The sequence below is a fragment of the Phodopus roborovskii genome, unplaced genomic scaffold (genome assembly GCF_943737965.1).
Source record: "Phodopus roborovskii unplaced genomic scaffold, PHOROB, whole genome shotgun sequence".
NCBI lineage: Eukaryota > Metazoa > Chordata > Mammalia > Rodentia > Cricetidae > Phodopus > Phodopus roborovskii.
The window spans coordinates 64,405-82,365 of NW_026125434.1; the positions used below are offsets into that span (position 1 = coordinate 64,405).

The window sequence follows — 17,961 nt, forward strand, 5'->3', positions numbered from 1 at the left end:
CTGATTGTACATTGACCTACATTTCTACATGATTTCTAAGTCATGTAAGATTTGACAAGCAATATATCAATACATTTAAAAAGTCATCAGATCAAAATGACTAAACAGATATAAGTGATAACCACAGATACTTAATCATCCTTAGACTTCTCATATTGATAGGATTTAGTTTATTAATGTGTTATTATTAGTTTTATGTTTTGCATTATAGCTCTACCTTAAAAATGTGGATATGAAGACATACCATGTGTGAATAACTTTTACATAGAACAATTGCTTTTGGTAATTTTAATTAATAGTTTTTATTGGCATTTTCTTACGCACAGTGTGGATGCGTGGCCTGATGTCAGTTCATACATCACATATTTGTGAAACATTTATTGTGGATCAGACACTGGAATGATAGTGCAATATAAAAATCAACAGGGCCTCTGCTCTTGTGGGAAATAGAACTTGCAATAAAGTTATTTATAATCATAGGAAGCCATGTGACATGTTATCTTTGACACTTTCTCGGAAGGAAATGACCAGTTCCATGTTGCAGGAATTTGAATGTCTTCCTTTCAATATTCTAATATTGACAAAATAGTGCTATTTAAAGGTGGAGTATCTAGAACACAAGGATTGCTCACTTACTCACTTGTTTTTTTTTGGGGGGGCGGTGCAAGGTGAGGCTTTATTTCATTCACTGTGAGGGCAGGGGGCAGATGGGCAGGAATAGTAGTAAGGGCTGCCCTCAGGCCTACTGAAGGAAAATGAGACGTGACCCCAGAGGGCAGAGATGGGACAAAGACAACTGGGTCTAGAGGAACAGCCCCCCCCTCTGGACAGTAACCCATGCCTCCCTTCAGGGCCTGTGTCCTTCCTGCTTTAATCCTTGATTCCCCAATCCAGGAGGAGGCAGCTTGGCCAGGGAGGTCAGTGGATAGGGAGCCTGGGGGAATTGGGGAGCACAGGTCAGGATCCAGGTGTGCTTGAGGCAGTCAGTTTCTGGCAGCAATGACCACAGTAACCCTGAAGACATCAGAGGATGGACCCGACCTGGAGATGCTTAATGGGCAGGAGCGTGTGGCTCTGGCCAACCGCAAGCAGGAGTGTGGCAATGCCCACTAACAGCGTGCTGACTTTATGTTGGCTGCCAACTCCTATGACCTGGCCATCAAGACCATTACCTCCAGCGCCAAAGTGGACATGACCTGTGCGGAAGAGGAGCAGCTGCTACAAGTGTCTGAACAACCTTGCAACATCGCAGCTGAAGCTGGACCACTACCTTGCATTTCTGCAGGCAGGTGCTGGAGCACCAGCTTGACAACATCAAGGCACTGTTCTGCAAGGGCAAGGTGCTGGCTCAGCAAGGTGAATGTAGTGACGCCATCCCCATCCTGAGTGCTGCTCTAAAGCTGGAACCTTCCAACAAGATGATCCACGCAGAGTTCTCCAAGCAGGTAAAGAAGCAAGCTCCACAGCGAAGCACAGAGACCGCCCTATACCGAAAGATGCTGGGCAACCCCAGCTGGCTGCTGGCCAAGTGTGTCAGCAAGGGAATTTGGTCCATTCCATGGAAGTGGCTGTTTGGGACAACTGCTGTGTCTCTGGGGGGGGCATGGCTCTCTCTGTGGATTACTCACTTGTAAAAGAGGCCCATATGAACCGAACTTGAAGCAATGTTGGGTCTCCTACTTTCCAGCTTTCTCTATGTGAAGACAGAGCTTCCCCACTCCACCCAAATGAGTCATCCTCGAAGCAGAGTGCCATCCTAGCAGACACTGGAAACACCAAGTACTCTTTCACAATCCATAAGAAGTAAATCTTTTCTCACAAATCACTCAGTCCCGAGTGTTTTTGTATCAGTGTATAGATTAAGATGCTAACTAAAGGAGGCAGGAAGTGTCCTTGGCCTAGAGATTTCAGAATCTACTCCAAGTACAGTATTGATTATGTAGATAAGAAGGATACGAAGATTGAGTGGCTAGAGAAATAAAGTAATATGTGTATTGCTTGCCATGCAAACATGAGAACCTGTTAGAAGCCCAGACACCATTGGAAAACCAGGAAATTTTGCATTGAAGAGAAAGAGGAGGATGATCTCTGATACATGTTGATTAGCAGGAACACTACATATGTGAACACCTTGCTAATGAGCTTGTCTCTGAAACAAAAGGCAAGGGTACCTGAAAAGAACAGAGTGTGAAGTTAGACTCTGTCTGCTGTATGTGCATTGTTTTGAAACTGTTTCGACTTGATTTTTTTTTTTTTAATGCTTCTGAGAGAGTCTGCTTATAAGAGTCTTTACAGTCTCTTCAGATTTTAGCGGCTGTCTGAGTCCTCATACAGCGAACACTACTTTATTGTGTGACTCTGCACATGGGAGTTTAGTGCATAAACTACGAAGCAATACAATCTGTTTTAAATCCATGTTCTCTTCGTCACTTAAACAGATTGTTTTAACCTCTGTTTGCCTCTGTTTTCTCATCTATAAAGTGAATACAATACTTCTCCAAAGGGTTGTTTTCAAGACAAACAGAACATAAAATATAACTTACTTAAGTCAGTGTCTCACAATTATATTCAAATATCAGCTATTTCTCATTATTGTACTCTATTTTTAAAATTTGGTTAATTCGACTAATTTCCCAACTAAGAAAAACTTTTGCATTAAATAAATTGATTTTCCTAAACCCTTTACAACAAATTTTATCATCTACATCCAGATACTTTTATTGAGAAAAAGGCTATAGTTTTTAGAATAATATTAAGACAACTGTTTAAAAGCCAGAAATGTTTCTCATGCTGTAACATTAACTATTTAGCCAATCTTGGCTTCTGCTACCTATAGTACTTCACTCACAAAACTTGGATTATTTCCTCACATGCCTGGATTACAACATCATCCTCTTAGCACTTACAGCATTTTGAGGAATATGACAATTGTGTTTCAAAAATATATTTGCAATATAAATATAATACCACATTGAAAAATGCTACACATTTTCCTTTTAATTTTTTTATATTTAGGTTGTTCTAAGTATGTGAATGCTATATTTGTATCATTTCCACTCTTCCTTTTTCCTTCTCAACTTTTCTTAAAATTCATAACTGCTTCTTCTTTAAATATTATTGTTTTATACACACGCACACACACACACACACACCCACCCCCCACACAAACACATACATATAAAAATACAGATTTCGGAGTCCATTTAGTTCTGTTTGTCTATGTGTGTGGTTATGGCTCACCACTTGTGTTTGGGTAACATATCAGGGAAGTTATCCCTGAGAAGAGAAGACTTAATGTCCTTCTCCTAGCTGGCATTGACTGCTGGCTCACAGCTCTTTATCTGTTGGTGCAGATATGTGTGATATCCATTGTCATGCCAGGGACTGGGGTTGTGGTTCTGCAGATTTAATTTAGAAGACTGCATTCTAGATCATATAATGTGTACAGCTCCTCTGTCATGTATAAAAACACTACTTCATGGGAAATATCCTGACTCTGTTGTTTACAATATCTCTACACCTCTTAAATGATTTTCCCTGAATTTTTGGAGTAGGTTTCATGTTGTAGATGTATCACTAGACATTGGAAACTTCAGTCAATTCTTTTCTGTAATTTGACCCATTGAACACTCCTGAATTTTTTTAGTCTGCTATAAAGAGATGCTTCTTTGATTAAAGGTGAGAAACACAGTTATCAGTAAATTATACTGGTTTAGGAAAATGGCAGGAATATGTCCTCCTCTGGGGTCCATGGCCGCAAAATCATGGTTAGATTGTTAGGTGAACAGCACTAGGCATGAATTCCCTCTTATTGAGTGGGACTCCAGTACAATTAGATGACCGTTACTTACTTCCAAATTCTAAGTGTCACTATGGCAGCCTTGGAGATATCTTGCCATTGCAGTCATCAGTTTGGTTCATAGGCTTTCCAGTTGTGTAGGGAAACTAATTGCCTTTCTCTCTTGATAGCTTACATACTATCTTCAGATATTATGAGCCCGTCCTGTAAGTTCTGCACCTGAAGTTTTACTATCTTCAGCAACAGGGTCTAAACTTCAGGTTCTGAGAGGCAACCAAGTTGGCAATGGAATAATCTATTTTGAAATACCAAGTTAAAACCTGCAGAGCCTGGCATATACTATATAATCTACTATGAACATCACCATTGAGATTTTTTTTGACATTATCATCATGGTATTCTAGGTGTTATATATTTCATTTGTAATTTTCTGTTTTATCATCATAAACAGTACATATAGCTACTCTACTTACAGTGTAATTTTTTTGTTGTTGTTTACTTTTCAAAACAGGGTATATCTGTGTAACCGACCTAGCTGTCCTGGAATTAGCTCTGTAGACCAGGCTGGCCCAGAACTCATAAAGATATGACTGCCTCTGTATCACAAGTGCTGTGAGTGCCGCCATCAACAGGCTCAAAATAATGATTTACAAACAACTACACCTTGCTTGATGAAGAGACAGGATTTGAAGTGTGGGAGCTTGATTCTGGCACTATTGGCTTTTATCATTAAACTGTACTTTTTCTCCAGTGAACATTTTGACCCAAAGATAGATGAATGGTGTTATTCAGTGAATTGTCCTCATATCTATTTTTATGTGTCAGTCTTCGTATTCCCACCCACATTTTCTGCCGCATCCCTCTGAAGCAGCTTTGTTCATTGTTTTCTTTGCACTTCAAGGTGAAGGTCCTCAAAGGCTGGGACTTTCTTCTGTAGCAAGGCGCTAGCTCTAATTTATCTGGAAGACACCTAGATGATGTCATAGGGCTTTCGGTGGTGTTCCTTTTATTTTGGCTGTAATATTTAAATAAATTTACATCACCTTCCCCTTTTATTCCCTCCCTTAGACCTTTCTCAAGGCCTGTCCCACTGCCCCTCAAATCTGTGACGCTCTCTTTCTCTCTCTCCCTCTGTGTGTGTTTGTGTGTGTGTGTGTTATTGTTTTTCATGAGGCCCCTTGAGATTTCTGTTTCCTGCTTTGATGATTACGGACCTTCTTGTTCAAATCTTGTTTATTTAGCTGCTTGTTGAGGTACACATTGTTCTAGATTTCCTCTCATTTCTAGGAGGCAATTTCACAAAAGCCTTCCTATTCCTCTGGTTCTTACATTCTCTCTCCCCACTCACTCTTCAGTGATGTACCCAGAGACTTAGGTGTAGTTTTGTCTCAGACACATCCCATAGTGAGTTGTTGTCTGTATTTTTATATTTTTATCAGCAGTGATTTCTGTAACAATCTCCAACTTTTCTTAAGTGAGTCATGAATGCTACAATATTTCTAAGTCTAGTGATATGTATTTAGAATAAAATTATGATTATTCTGGTTTATTAAAGGGATATTTGTAGATTTTCTCTTAACATCCATGATCACATTGTTCTCAGGTAGTTGTCTAGATTTCAAGTATCAGGAATCATTTCTCTCTTATTGCTTGGGCAAATTTTGAATATGCAAAAATATAAATGTCAATATTTATCTTAAGGGAAATGTTGCAATACTGGTCATAGTGGCTCAAAGGCATCACAGCTGGGGAGTACTTTTAGGTGTATCCTCCATTTGCAACTTGTTAGTATCTTCCAGCATTTTAAAGAGTAAATTTCTGGGAGGAAGCTATCAGGCCAGATAAACTTTGAACAAGCAACTCCTGTGTCTGAAGTACATGTTGTCATGAGCAATAGAGATTATCCTGTAACCTCTTAGAGAAAAACCAAGGGTAACTAAATTTGTCTGGGTTGATTTGGCAATCTCTTAGGCTCTTCTCATCAACAACTTGAAAGTAGGGTTCTCATGTTTTGTACTGAAGTACACACACACACACACACACAGAGAGAGAGAGAGAGAGAGAGGGAGAGAGAGACAGTATATACATACATATTATGTATACAACCCATAATATTCAAATTTAAGTAACCAGAAATCATATGATTCTTTTGGCTTTTATGAAACATTTTATGAAACCTCCTTTATTGATCTCAAACCCCCCCTCAATTAAAGCCTCCTCCTTTCCTAATTTTCTCTGCATATAACTTGTATTCTATTATTATTCCTCTCTTCATGCTGCTACACCCGTCCTGTCATCGGTCTCTTCTTACTTTCCTGATTTCTGTGGTTACTACAATCTCTGTACTCTCATGTGAAGATTTGGACCTCAGAGATGCAGGTAATGTGCTTGTCTTTCTGGGTCTGGTGTACCTCACATATTATAATATTTTTAGATCAATCCATTTACCTGCAAATTACAGTTTTTAATCTCAAACTAAATAGAATCCCACGATATATGTGTATCACATTTTAATTGTCCATCCATCAGCTGGAGAATGTTTATATTATTTCCATTTCCTAGTTACTGCATAAAAATATGACATGATCAGGTTGTGCAAGAATCTGTAAGTTGGGGAATATATTTTAAGAAATAGAGGAGTTGGGGGGCCATACAGCAGATTTATTTTTAGCTCTTTTGGGTATTTTTTACTGATTTACAGAATGCTTACATCAGTTTGCAATTCCACCAACTGGGAATGAGGGTTCTCTTTTCTACAGCATTCGTTATTGGTTGCTTTGTTGATTTTGCCACTAAGGCTAAATCTCAAAGTGGTTTTGATTTGCATTTCCTTAATTGCAACTATGATGATGAATATTTTCCTTGAAATATACCTTAGCCATTTTACTTCTAATTTTACAAACTCTCTGATCAAAATCTACACACCCCCTTCTGCTTATGGGTTGCGTGTTTTACTTTTTATTACTTATTCTGCTTTTATCAGATGTCATTTTTCTCTTCTTCTAGCTATAGTATTGGTAATACTCTACTTAATGCCAATCTTTTTACATCAATCTTCCAGTGGATCAATAACATGAAATCAAATAGAGTGTCAGTCTTATAAAGGATTGAATTATTAATGGCTTCTGGCATATAGAAGGCACCTGATAATATGAAATCCATAAAACATTTTAAGTTAGTACTATTTGTTTCTGTAACCTTGACACAAACTAGAGTCACTTGGGAAGAAAAAATCCTCAGCTGAGAAACTGTCTCTATTATATTGTCTTACAGGTGTGTCCGTGACACATTTTCTTGATTAATGATTGATATGGGAAGCCCTAACCTACTGAGGCAGGGCCACAGCTGGGCAGGTGATCTGGGGCTGTGTGTGTGTGTGTGGTGTTTATTTTCCCCTGGGGAGGGGCATTGCAGTGGCAGAGGGTGCATGCAAGGGGACAAGGAGATATGTGAGATCAGAATGAATGGTATATAATCCACAAAGATTAATAATTTTAAAAAAAAAGTGAAAAAGAAAGCCAGCTGAGCAAGCCTTGGAAAAGAGAGCAAGTAAACAGAGTTCCTCCATATTCTCTGCTTCTGGTCCAGCTTTATTTCCTGTGGTGATGGACTTTAGCCTATATGTCAAATGAAATCATTCCTCCCTCATGCTAATTTTTGTCATTTGTTTTCTTAACAGTACCACAAATCAAACAAGAACAAGAGTTAAATAGGCTCCTGAATAATTAAATTTAATAACAAAAAAGGAAATATATTTAACTGAATGGCTGATATGTAAGAGCCCACCCTAGCTATTACAAGTTGGGAGAGATTTTAATACTAAGGTACACACTGACACTTAATAATTTTAGTTTTCTAGAAAATTGGCATTGAGTCACTGTAATCCTTAGTAAGGTTTCAAATTTCCCAAAGAAAGACATTTCTAGGTTGTAAAGGTGTCAACGGCAGGGAGATTTCCATTTCAAAAAGATAGATAAATAATTTAGTATTGCAAGTTTTCTTAAGTGATTTAAGAATATGTATGCCAGGATCCTAGAATCAGAAATAAACCTAGCTAACTTCAATCAAGCAGGGGGAAATATTAAGCGGATCTTCGTCAAGATTTAATTGATGAATCGGTGATAATTTATAAAATTAATTGTGTAGCATGTGAAACTCGATATATAGTGATAAAGGGACAATTGTATAACTTTGTGTTCATTTCCTTTAAGTAGGTTATTGGAAAATATATAGTTGGCAATTTGCTTCTTAGGGACTCAAACTAATTGTTCTGATTATATTTTAACATTTCTCTAGCCCATATAGAGGTAAAATAGCGTTTTCATAACACGACACTTAACAGAGTACCACAATAATCTAACATTTTTACCTCCATATCTGCTGACACTTCTGTGAGATGTATGATGACTTTGAAGCACTTGTAAATAAAATAATTCAAGATAAACATAAAGTAGAATAAGAATGGTCACTTTTATTACCTTCATGCTGAAGTTCTTGCATACTTTAAATGGTGTTTAATGTTGCTTAAATGATTATGGTTATAAAAGAAATAGATCTGATATAATTAAACTTGTGTAATATCAAAGAAGGTAAATGGAAGAGCAGTATGCATATCTCCCAGTGTGTTGGTAAATATGGTAATAATAATTTGAAGGTATTTTTGCTGTTATTTATTATATTTAGGAACATATAAATTAGCTCATATGTAGGACGTTTAATTTAGCTAAGTCTACCATATTGTACATTGTTTAATTGCTTAAGTTATATGGCTGTTGTTTTCTTGTTTGTTTGTTTGTTTGATTTTTGTTTTGGTAATTACATTTCCACTTTACCATGACTTCCCAATGTACGTATCTAACTAAGCCATGGTGCATTACTTGATTTCCTACTCTAATGAGCTCATTGTGAAATTCTACAAAGATAGGGAGTGAGGGAGACAAGCATCATGTAAATTTGAAAGTACAAATTCATAAAACAGTGCTCTAAACAGTGAATTCAGGGACTTTTTTTTGAGCCACAAACACCTTAATATAGCAAAATTAAATGGTTATAAAGGTGTATCTTCTCAGTTAAGCATCATTGCACATAATAAACAATTCAGGAAATAATAATTCATATCTGCTTTTTGAATGTTCAACGTTAGGGACTGTAGAGATTAACAAATGTTTAACTTTGCAGAAAATAAAATGTCTCCACTATTCCCTGATGAAAGCATGGCATAGATGCCTGCACTGTGCACCTGTGTGTATTTGTTAGAGCAATCTATAAGGCACCATTCTGCATAGCTCTCTGTAGTAATCTTGTGAGACAGAGTCTACTGTTCACCAGCAAACTTAACACTGTTCACATCAGAGGACAACTAGCCAGATGCTCTTGGCTCTGCACCCCAGTAATAAAGTTATACACTCTTAGAACCACACTCAGCTTGCTATTCAGGTGCTGGGATCTGAATCCAGGCCCTCATTCTTGCACAGCAAGACTACCTACTGAGAATTCTCTTCATTTCCTATATCGGGTACCTTTCTATCTGTCTATCTATTGGTCTGACTGTCTATCTATTTACTTTTACCGATTTAAAAAAAAAAAAAAGAGGACTCTCCTCAATGAACTTTAAAAATTCAGTGTTTTACATTATTTTATTTTTTTAAAAAACTCTTAGCAAATACATGTAGTATTTCTGTTCCAGTTTTCTCTGCTATTTTGTCAACTAGAATAAATTTCAGATGAATATTTGAAGGATCCTGTTTTTGTTCTCTCATGATTCTATCTTCATCAACTTATAGATGACTGACATCTCTCCTCCCTGTTTGGCTTCTGATAGGTTGTTTTCTACAACCTGCTGTTTTGTTCTTGAACCTGGCTACAGTTTCAACTTTGAGATGTCAGAACTGTCAAAGTTAAGAAAAAGAGTAAGAATCAGAGAGCTCATGAAAGTTAGGGAAGACATAAGATATGATAATCAACTGATGAATGTTCGGCTGGCAGATGGTTTTGAGTTTATTCCATTTGCTGTCACAGTACCTAAGATAATAAGAGGATTTTCCCCCCATAATAGATGATGGCAGTTGTTTACTTTGCGAGAACCTGCCAAGGCAACCCACCCTGTGGTTTTTATCTTTGCAAGTAAGTACAAAACAAGCTTGCCTGGCTGCAGATAAGAGACTTAGAAAGAATCCTATTCAGATGTTCATGTCACTAATTTATCTGCAGGGTTTGTGATTCATACATACTGTTCTATGGGCAATGAAGCATTAAATTGGTTTCATCTGGGAGCAGGTCACATTCAGGGTTTCTGAGACACACACTGTTGGACAAGGAATGCTTGATTCACACAGCTGTTGGCCACTGACTTGTCACAAGTTTAAGGTGGAAGGGCAACTTGAAAATATATTGGATATCTCTTTAAAATTGCCATGACAAAATAATTGACTAAAACTTATCTATCATTTGATAAGTAATTGTAAGTAATGACAAACAAACAAACAAGCAAACAAAACCACTTCTCCTGTCTGTTAACACAGTAATTTGCCCTGATGCTTAGAGTTATAGGTATATTTACTTTTAATGCCCTGGCTTATTTATGTATTTATTGGTTGTATTTATTTAAAAGAGAGATTGGTACTTAAAGTCACTAATTTATACTAACAGAAACCAACAAACAAACAAAAGCAGAACTGCTTTGAAGCAGGTGTTCATGGATTAAAATCCCATCACAGTATAGTTCTATAAATTCCCCTTTATCACTATAGAATTTGAAGGATAATATCATCTCATGCAAAATAAGATAGCTACTGGTATGAAGAAGACAGGAAAATATGTGTACAAGAGGCTTGTTTTCTGGGTTATAACAGTAATGAGTGTCTATGCTGTGGGTTTTCTTTTTAAATGTTGAATACTTAAAAAACATGGTACCTTCAACATGGTACTTTCCATGATGGGGTAGGTAAGTCTACTATACTTTCCTGGGTTCTAAGTGTTCTTCATTTTGTGCAAAATTAGACCAATAAATGGTGAAGTGACAGTTAAATGAAAGCAATCAATAAAATCGTTCTAAAGTATTTCTTGTGTCCATGACAACAGTCTTTAAGTGTGTTAAATGTGCAACAGAAACTGATGCAGTCTCTTTAGTTTTATAAATTTAGCCCTGTTCATTATATTTTATGTTGTAATAAAAAAACAATCTTGGCCATTTCCAGGAAGAGCAAAATGGAATTTTACAAAGAGATATAAAAGAAGATTTTATTCTCATTTATATAGTTTAATTTCTCTATTCTGTCCCAGTTGTGAACATGTTGTGCTTCTAAACCAGAACTTTCATATTAATGAATTAAAGCATAATTAGGGCATTACTATAGGGAACTTTTTATATTTTTCATGCATAATTCACAATATGTAAATGAGGTATTTTCTTATTGGTCCCAGTTCTTAAATTAGATTGCGACCTGAAAACCTTTGAAGGCCTACCAAGAAACAGCAGTGTGAGATTAATATATTTAATAGCATTATTGGAATTTTAAAATGTTCTGGTAGGCCATTTTGTACACTAGGAAAATACAAAGAAAATCAACCTATAAAAATAGGAGAAAAAATAATGTATACTCTCTGAAGATTGCAGATATTTGGTCATATTTCTCCCCTGTCCTTTCTATCATAAAACATAACTTTTCTGTGAAAAGAAAGAACTAAATTCTGTGTTTTCCATAATTTTACATAAAATTTATTTTTATTGCTCACACATGGTGTTTTTCTTCCTCCACCCAAAATCATGTAAAAATATAGAACTAATTATAGTTCTGAAAGAGCATCTCAATGAGATATTTTGCTTGTGATGTTTTAAATATTTAACATTTTGCTGCTCAGATTGTAGGAAAAGTTTCAATTCACTTACATATCTTGAATTTTCCTCTGTTCAATTACTCAAACTCTCATACTTTAGTTCGATAAAGACTTTTATAAAGATCCTCTCTTAACCATCAGCCTTAGCCATATCTCTAGTCATAAATAAATATTAACCATGTGAAATATATAATCCTTTTGGATCCATTTTACAACCTTAGGGTTTCATATTCCATTTTTATCATAGAAGCTTTAATATTTTAAGTACTTATAAACATTTGAATAAAAAATAGATAAAAATGAAAAGCAGGTAAATCCCTAAATGAAAATACATGAAATATGTGAATAAATGCATAAAGCTAAATTTCTGTACACGCTAGTTTATTTAACAAAATATTTACATGTCTACTTCATATTTGAAAAGCGAGTTCATTTTAAATAGTAGCTTCCTTCTTACACAACTTAACTATGAACATTTAGGTATTGCATATAATATGCAAGTTTTCACTGCAATAAATTTCCATAACCCCCCCCCAAATGCCCACCCATTACTTTAGTCTTGTTCCTGTACTCTCTCCCTCAGTCCCTCCCTCCCCAGCTAGATTCCATCTATTCCCATCCCCAACTGGCTCCAGTACACCAATAAAATATATCTTATTGCCCTTCCCAGGGAAATCCATGCATTTCCCAGAGCCCTCCTTGTCACATAGCCTCTCCTGGTCTGTGGATTTTAGTGTGATTAAAGTTTACCTAACAACTAATATCCATTCATAAGTGAGTACACCCATTTTTGTATTTCTGGATCCCTCTTTCTCCATATTATTGCAGCATGAGTTGTAATTTATGTTATTGATTTTAGCCATTCTGACAGGTGTAATGAGGAATCCGAAAGTAGTTTTGATTTGCATTTATTTCCCTGTGACTAAGGATGTTGAACATATCTTTAAATGTTTTTCAGCCTTTTGAAATTCTTTTGTTAATAATTCTGTTTAGATTTGTACCCCAAGTTTTAATTGGATTTTGTAGCTTGTTTATGTTTAGTTTCTTGAGTTCTTTATATAATATTCATCTATATTATGATCATTGAAAGAAACAAAAATTACAATAAACTTAAGTTTCATATGACACACCAACCTGCCCAAATGATTTCAAGAAACAGGAGAAACTGTACATATTTTGGGTTGAGGAAGAATGGATGGGTGTGTGTAAATATGATGATATATAAAGGGTACTGAATAGCCATTGTTGGTGGTACATGCTTTTAATCCCAGCGCTCGGGAGGCAGAGGCAGGTGGATCTCTGTGAGTTCAAGGCCAGACTGGAGACAGAGCAAGTTCCAGGATAGGGTCCAAAACAATACAGAGAAACCCAGTCTTAAAAAACAAAAATCAAAGCAAAACAAAGAGTACCAAATAATGCTAATACGTAAAATATTGCTAGTACAATTGAAAAGGAGGGAGTTGGCAATATCAATTAGAATTTTTAAAAAAAACTCTGTGTTTACTATTCTTTTCCTAATGGACTTCAGGTTATATAACACACAAACTTTCAACATAGACAAAAGTCAATGAGACTTTGTTTCTATTGTTTTGTTCAATTTCCTCAAGCTTATATTAATATTAATTGTTTTAAGATATCAATTAACTTCTTTTCTTCATTGTCTGAAAATATTTGCTTATTCCCTTTTAGAGTCTTCTTAACCTCCTGTTAAACAGATTTCTCAGTTTATTTGTAATTATGAATATTTCCATATTCCTTCTGCTATTTATTTTTAGTTTAGTTCTGAAAGAAAAAATACTTGCAAATCTTCAGATCATATTAACATGATATGATTGTTGAATTCACCATAGAAAATGTCCTATGTAAACTGGAAAAAAATGTAAATTCATTTTGATTTGTAAGATGCAAATTAACTCAAAATAAAGGTAAAATATTGAAATGAGGTATCTTAATACCCAACAATTACTGAATTTCATCTATTAATCTCATCTATTAATAGATGAGACAAAAAAGAGAGAAAGAGAGAGAGAGGAACACCACAAAAGAGGGATCATTATAGGTTTGAAGATACAACTGACTCTAGAGAAATGTCCAGAAATCTACAAGACTGACCCCAACTAAAAATCTGAGCAACAGTGGAAAGGCTACCATAAATGTCCTTCCCTGATAATGAGATTGATGACTAACTATCCACCATCATAGAGCCCTTTCTAGTAGCTGAAGGAAGCATAAGCAGACACCCACAACTAAACACTGAGCCAATCCAGATGCAGAGAGGGAGGACAAGACCAGGCTACAGAAACCTACAGAGACAGCTGACCTGAATAAGGAGGAGCTAATGGGCTCCCGGATTGATAGCTGAGAATCCAGCATTGGACCCACTCAGACCCCCTGAACATGGGTCTCAGTTAGAAAGCATGGGCAGTCTAAGGGGCAGAGGAAGAGTGAAAGTAAGATAAACAAAATAAGAGAAAGGTAAAAGCCCAAATGCTAACGGAAGTGGGGGATAATTTAAGTTAGTAAAAGCTGACAAGAAACATGACAATCTAAGGCTGGCCATTCGTAAGTGATTAGTCTCTCTGTGTGCTTTTTGAAGAGCTGAGCAGTGTAAGGAGTACGGTTTTCCCGCCTGCCACCTGGTCTAGTCCTGCTGCTGCGCCAGCCCCAAATAATACACAGAGAATCTGTATTTGATATTATACTGTTGGCCAGGTACTAGTTTCTTATTGGCTAGCTCTGCCTTAATTATTAACCCATTTCTGCTGATCTATGTATTTTCACATGGCCTTCTCTTACGTGGGAGGCGGCTGGCATCCAGCTCTCTCCAGACTCTCCATCTTGACTCCTCCTTACTATTTTCTATTTCCCCTCTTGTCTCCTAGTCCCGCCTATCTTGCTTTCCTATTGGCTAACAGTGCTTTATTATTAACCAGTATGAGAAATATATATACAGAATGACATCTCCCATCAGAGCAGTGAGCTTTCAAATGAGTATAAATAGTAAATAGTAAAAAACCTACAGCAACACTGTCTCTAATGGCTTCTTGAATTGACAGTTTTCTTTGGAGAAGGTGAGTGGGTAGAGAGAAGAACCAGAAATTTATAATAAATTGAAAGTATTGGCGCTCGTGTTATTCTTAGCCAAGTACATTAATCTTAACCCATCACATTGTCAGGTATGAATATGATCATAATTCATAAGGGAAAGTAAATCTTTGTGCATCTTCCTTCTAGTTTGAAGTAAAAAGGTATATGGTCCCAACCTTAGGGTCACAGACAGTAAACATAATATGTTCAAGACTGGTTTTTAAAACTTAAGAGAGTTGAACTCAGGGACTTGTACATGGTAGGCAACCACTCTACAACTGAGCTACATTCTCAAAATCAATTTGTAAGATTAAATAAATTGTTACCCACAGTGAAAATAACTCAATGCAATTTAGATTAAAATAAGTAAGATTTTTTTGCTTGGAAAATACATTTACCAATAAGGTTACCTAGGAAGAAAAAAAAAAAAAAACACCATTGTTTGCCCTTGAAAATCTACACTATACTGGGACTTCCTTTAATCTAAATAATTTTAAGTGTAACTGCAATTCATTAATATGCATCATATTTTAATGAGACTATTAAATGGCCAATTAATTATAATTACATAGCAAAGAAACATACATCACAATTTCTTTGTAGAAAAAATAAATAGGTTGCAGTTCTATTTTTGCCTGGGTAGCAGGAAGGTGGCAATTAATTTACAGTTAGGCTCCCAGAAATAGGAGTTCTTAGTCATTTTGTTTTCAAATAGTAAATGAAATATGAAAAAAACCTTTCACCTGGGTCTAAATACACTTTTACCTTTCTGAAAACCAGGACATTAAAAAAAATCACTCTTTCTCTTTTTCTTAAGTGTTCCCCCTTGGGTTGACAAACTTAAGTATGTAGAGAGGCCATTTGTTGTAGAAGTTCATGTCCACTTATTAGAAATCTTCTCAGACTCTAACCTCAGGATCTTAATGAAAGGTCAAAACTTGATTCAACCTTTTGATATTGTATTTCTTCATAATGTAAGGTTGTATCTTAGAATCAAACTCCACACTAAGCGAACTCCTGTTGAGGCTCCTATTATCTCCATTCCTCAATACTTTCAGAAAGCTGCAGGCATTGCTATTACCTTTAGTTTCAGCAACCTCACTCATTTCTTAATCACTCTTGTCTACATTCTAAAGTTTTTGATGATTTAGCTTAAATGTTTTCTTTTCACAGTCTCCAAATTCTTATTTTTACTCATTTACCAAGAGTTTTCCCAATACAATGAAATCCGGATTTTTTTTAAGCAATGTCCCTTATTGTTACCAAGTAACTTAGTGTTCAACAAAGTGCTGAGTTCCTGGCATATAAAAAGATGTTTATAACATAAACATTTGTTTCAAAAGAAGTAAAAATTATTTCTATATCTTGAATCTCATTTTAAAAAACACAAACTCATTCCATTTTATTTCTTTACTGCTAATAAATATAAAATCCAATAAATGCATAACATTTATAAAAGCCAATTTGCCAGAAAAATCATTGTATTGAATATTTCCAGGTACACTGCATTTTGAAAATCTAGTAATATACTAAAATGTTTATTGTTTCAAGTTGAAGAGATAATATTTCCACAGTAGGAAGGATTGAGTATCATGGACAATGTCACAACTATTTATAATCTCCTAATCCTCAGAGCAGAGAAAAATAACTAACATAAGAGAATAATAACTTTCATGCTGTAGTGAGGGGGAAAAAATGGAATGGTTTTAGTGGCACCTCAGGAAAGATTTCCTGGTCAAGGGAATCACGTTCACTAGGTGGGCCTTCTTGTCTCACAACCACAGCAGAGGTGGTTGATGAGTTATGATGGAAGCAAAATAAATGCTTTTTTACAGGAAGCCAGGAATTTGCACTGTTTCTGTGTAAATTTTGTTCCTTTTAAAATGCCATCCAATATATGAGTGCCAATATATATGAATATTTTCCAAACATATTGAGTCTGAGTTTTTATTTGTTTTGAAATGGTTCCATATCTTCGATTTTTCGTTAAAGTTTCATGTTTTCTTTTTGGATGTGGTTTTTTTATTTTTTTTCTTAGTTTTATTGTATTGTATTTTGGGTTTTGAGGAAGAAATGAGGTTGGATGGGTAGGGGGTGGGAGAGGGTCTTGAAGCACTGGGGGGGAGAAAAAGAATATGATCAAAAATGTATTTGCAATTAAAAGTGTTTCAAATAATGTATATAATAAAATCAACAATATTTATTTCTTCTATTCTACAACACTAGAAAAAATGTTGTTATTCAATTAACAGCGTATTCATGAAACAGTAGACTTCATGCAGATATGATTTAGAATCAAGAAGGATATGAGCATCAGGTTAGAGAGAAAATGAGAATAGTGAAAATCTCATTGACCATGAAAATTATGAGTTTATGTGCCTCAACTTAGTAATCGTGTATCCTATATTTTAACTTAAAATTTAATAGTGCCAATGCTTTAACTCTATAATTTACAAATGTTAATCATAAAAAATAAAGAATCAGCATTAAGCAACTTCATTCATCAAATATTTCAGGTATCTAAATGACAGACTGTCAAGAAAGACATAAAAATTAGTGGGGAAAATGATCAAAGAAACAATTCTGTACTGTTTACAAAGATTAAGATAAACATTGCCCAGATAATAAATAGCCAAGAGGATTGTGGGGGGGGGAGGAGTCACTTAGCTAATTATCTGGGAAGTGTAAATCACAACCATGATGAGATGGCATCTACTGTTAGAACAGCAATCAGAATAATGAGCTGCCACATCAGTGAATAAGAACATGAAAAAAGGCGGGGGGGGGGGTGGTCCTTGCATACAAGGCAGAGTGTAGACTGGTATAGCAATTATGTAAAACAGTATGAATATTCCTTAAAAAGTAAACTTGAATAAAAAATGGGATGGGAGGTGGGGGGCAGGGAGCATGTGAGTATGGGAAGGAGAGGGAACTGGGATCGATAATGTAAAATAAGAAAAAAAGTTTTAAAAAAGGGAAAAAAGAAATAAAGAATTTTTGAAGATTAAAAATTATTCTAATTCCCTGATACATATCCAAAGAAAAACTCAATATTTTAGTCAGGTAACTTCAGCACAGTTGGTAGGACAATATTCATCCAATACTTAATGTCAAGGTGAAGTTCATCACATCATTCTGACTCATAATAGATTCATCATAGAATGAATTTTAATTGCTTTGTAGATGTACTTGTACCAATCATTGTTTTATCATCTTTTACTCTGCCTACTTTATAAATG

The 17,961-nt window shown here is 35.6% G+C and overlaps 1 pseudogene; it reads left to right on the top strand.

The window, feature by feature from the left end:
- Positions 1-999: 999 nt before the first annotated feature.
- On the top strand, positions 1,000-1,634 carry LOC127215312 (peptidyl-prolyl cis-trans isomerase FKBP8-like; annotated as a pseudogene).
- Positions 1,635-17,961: the final 16,327 nt, after the last annotated feature.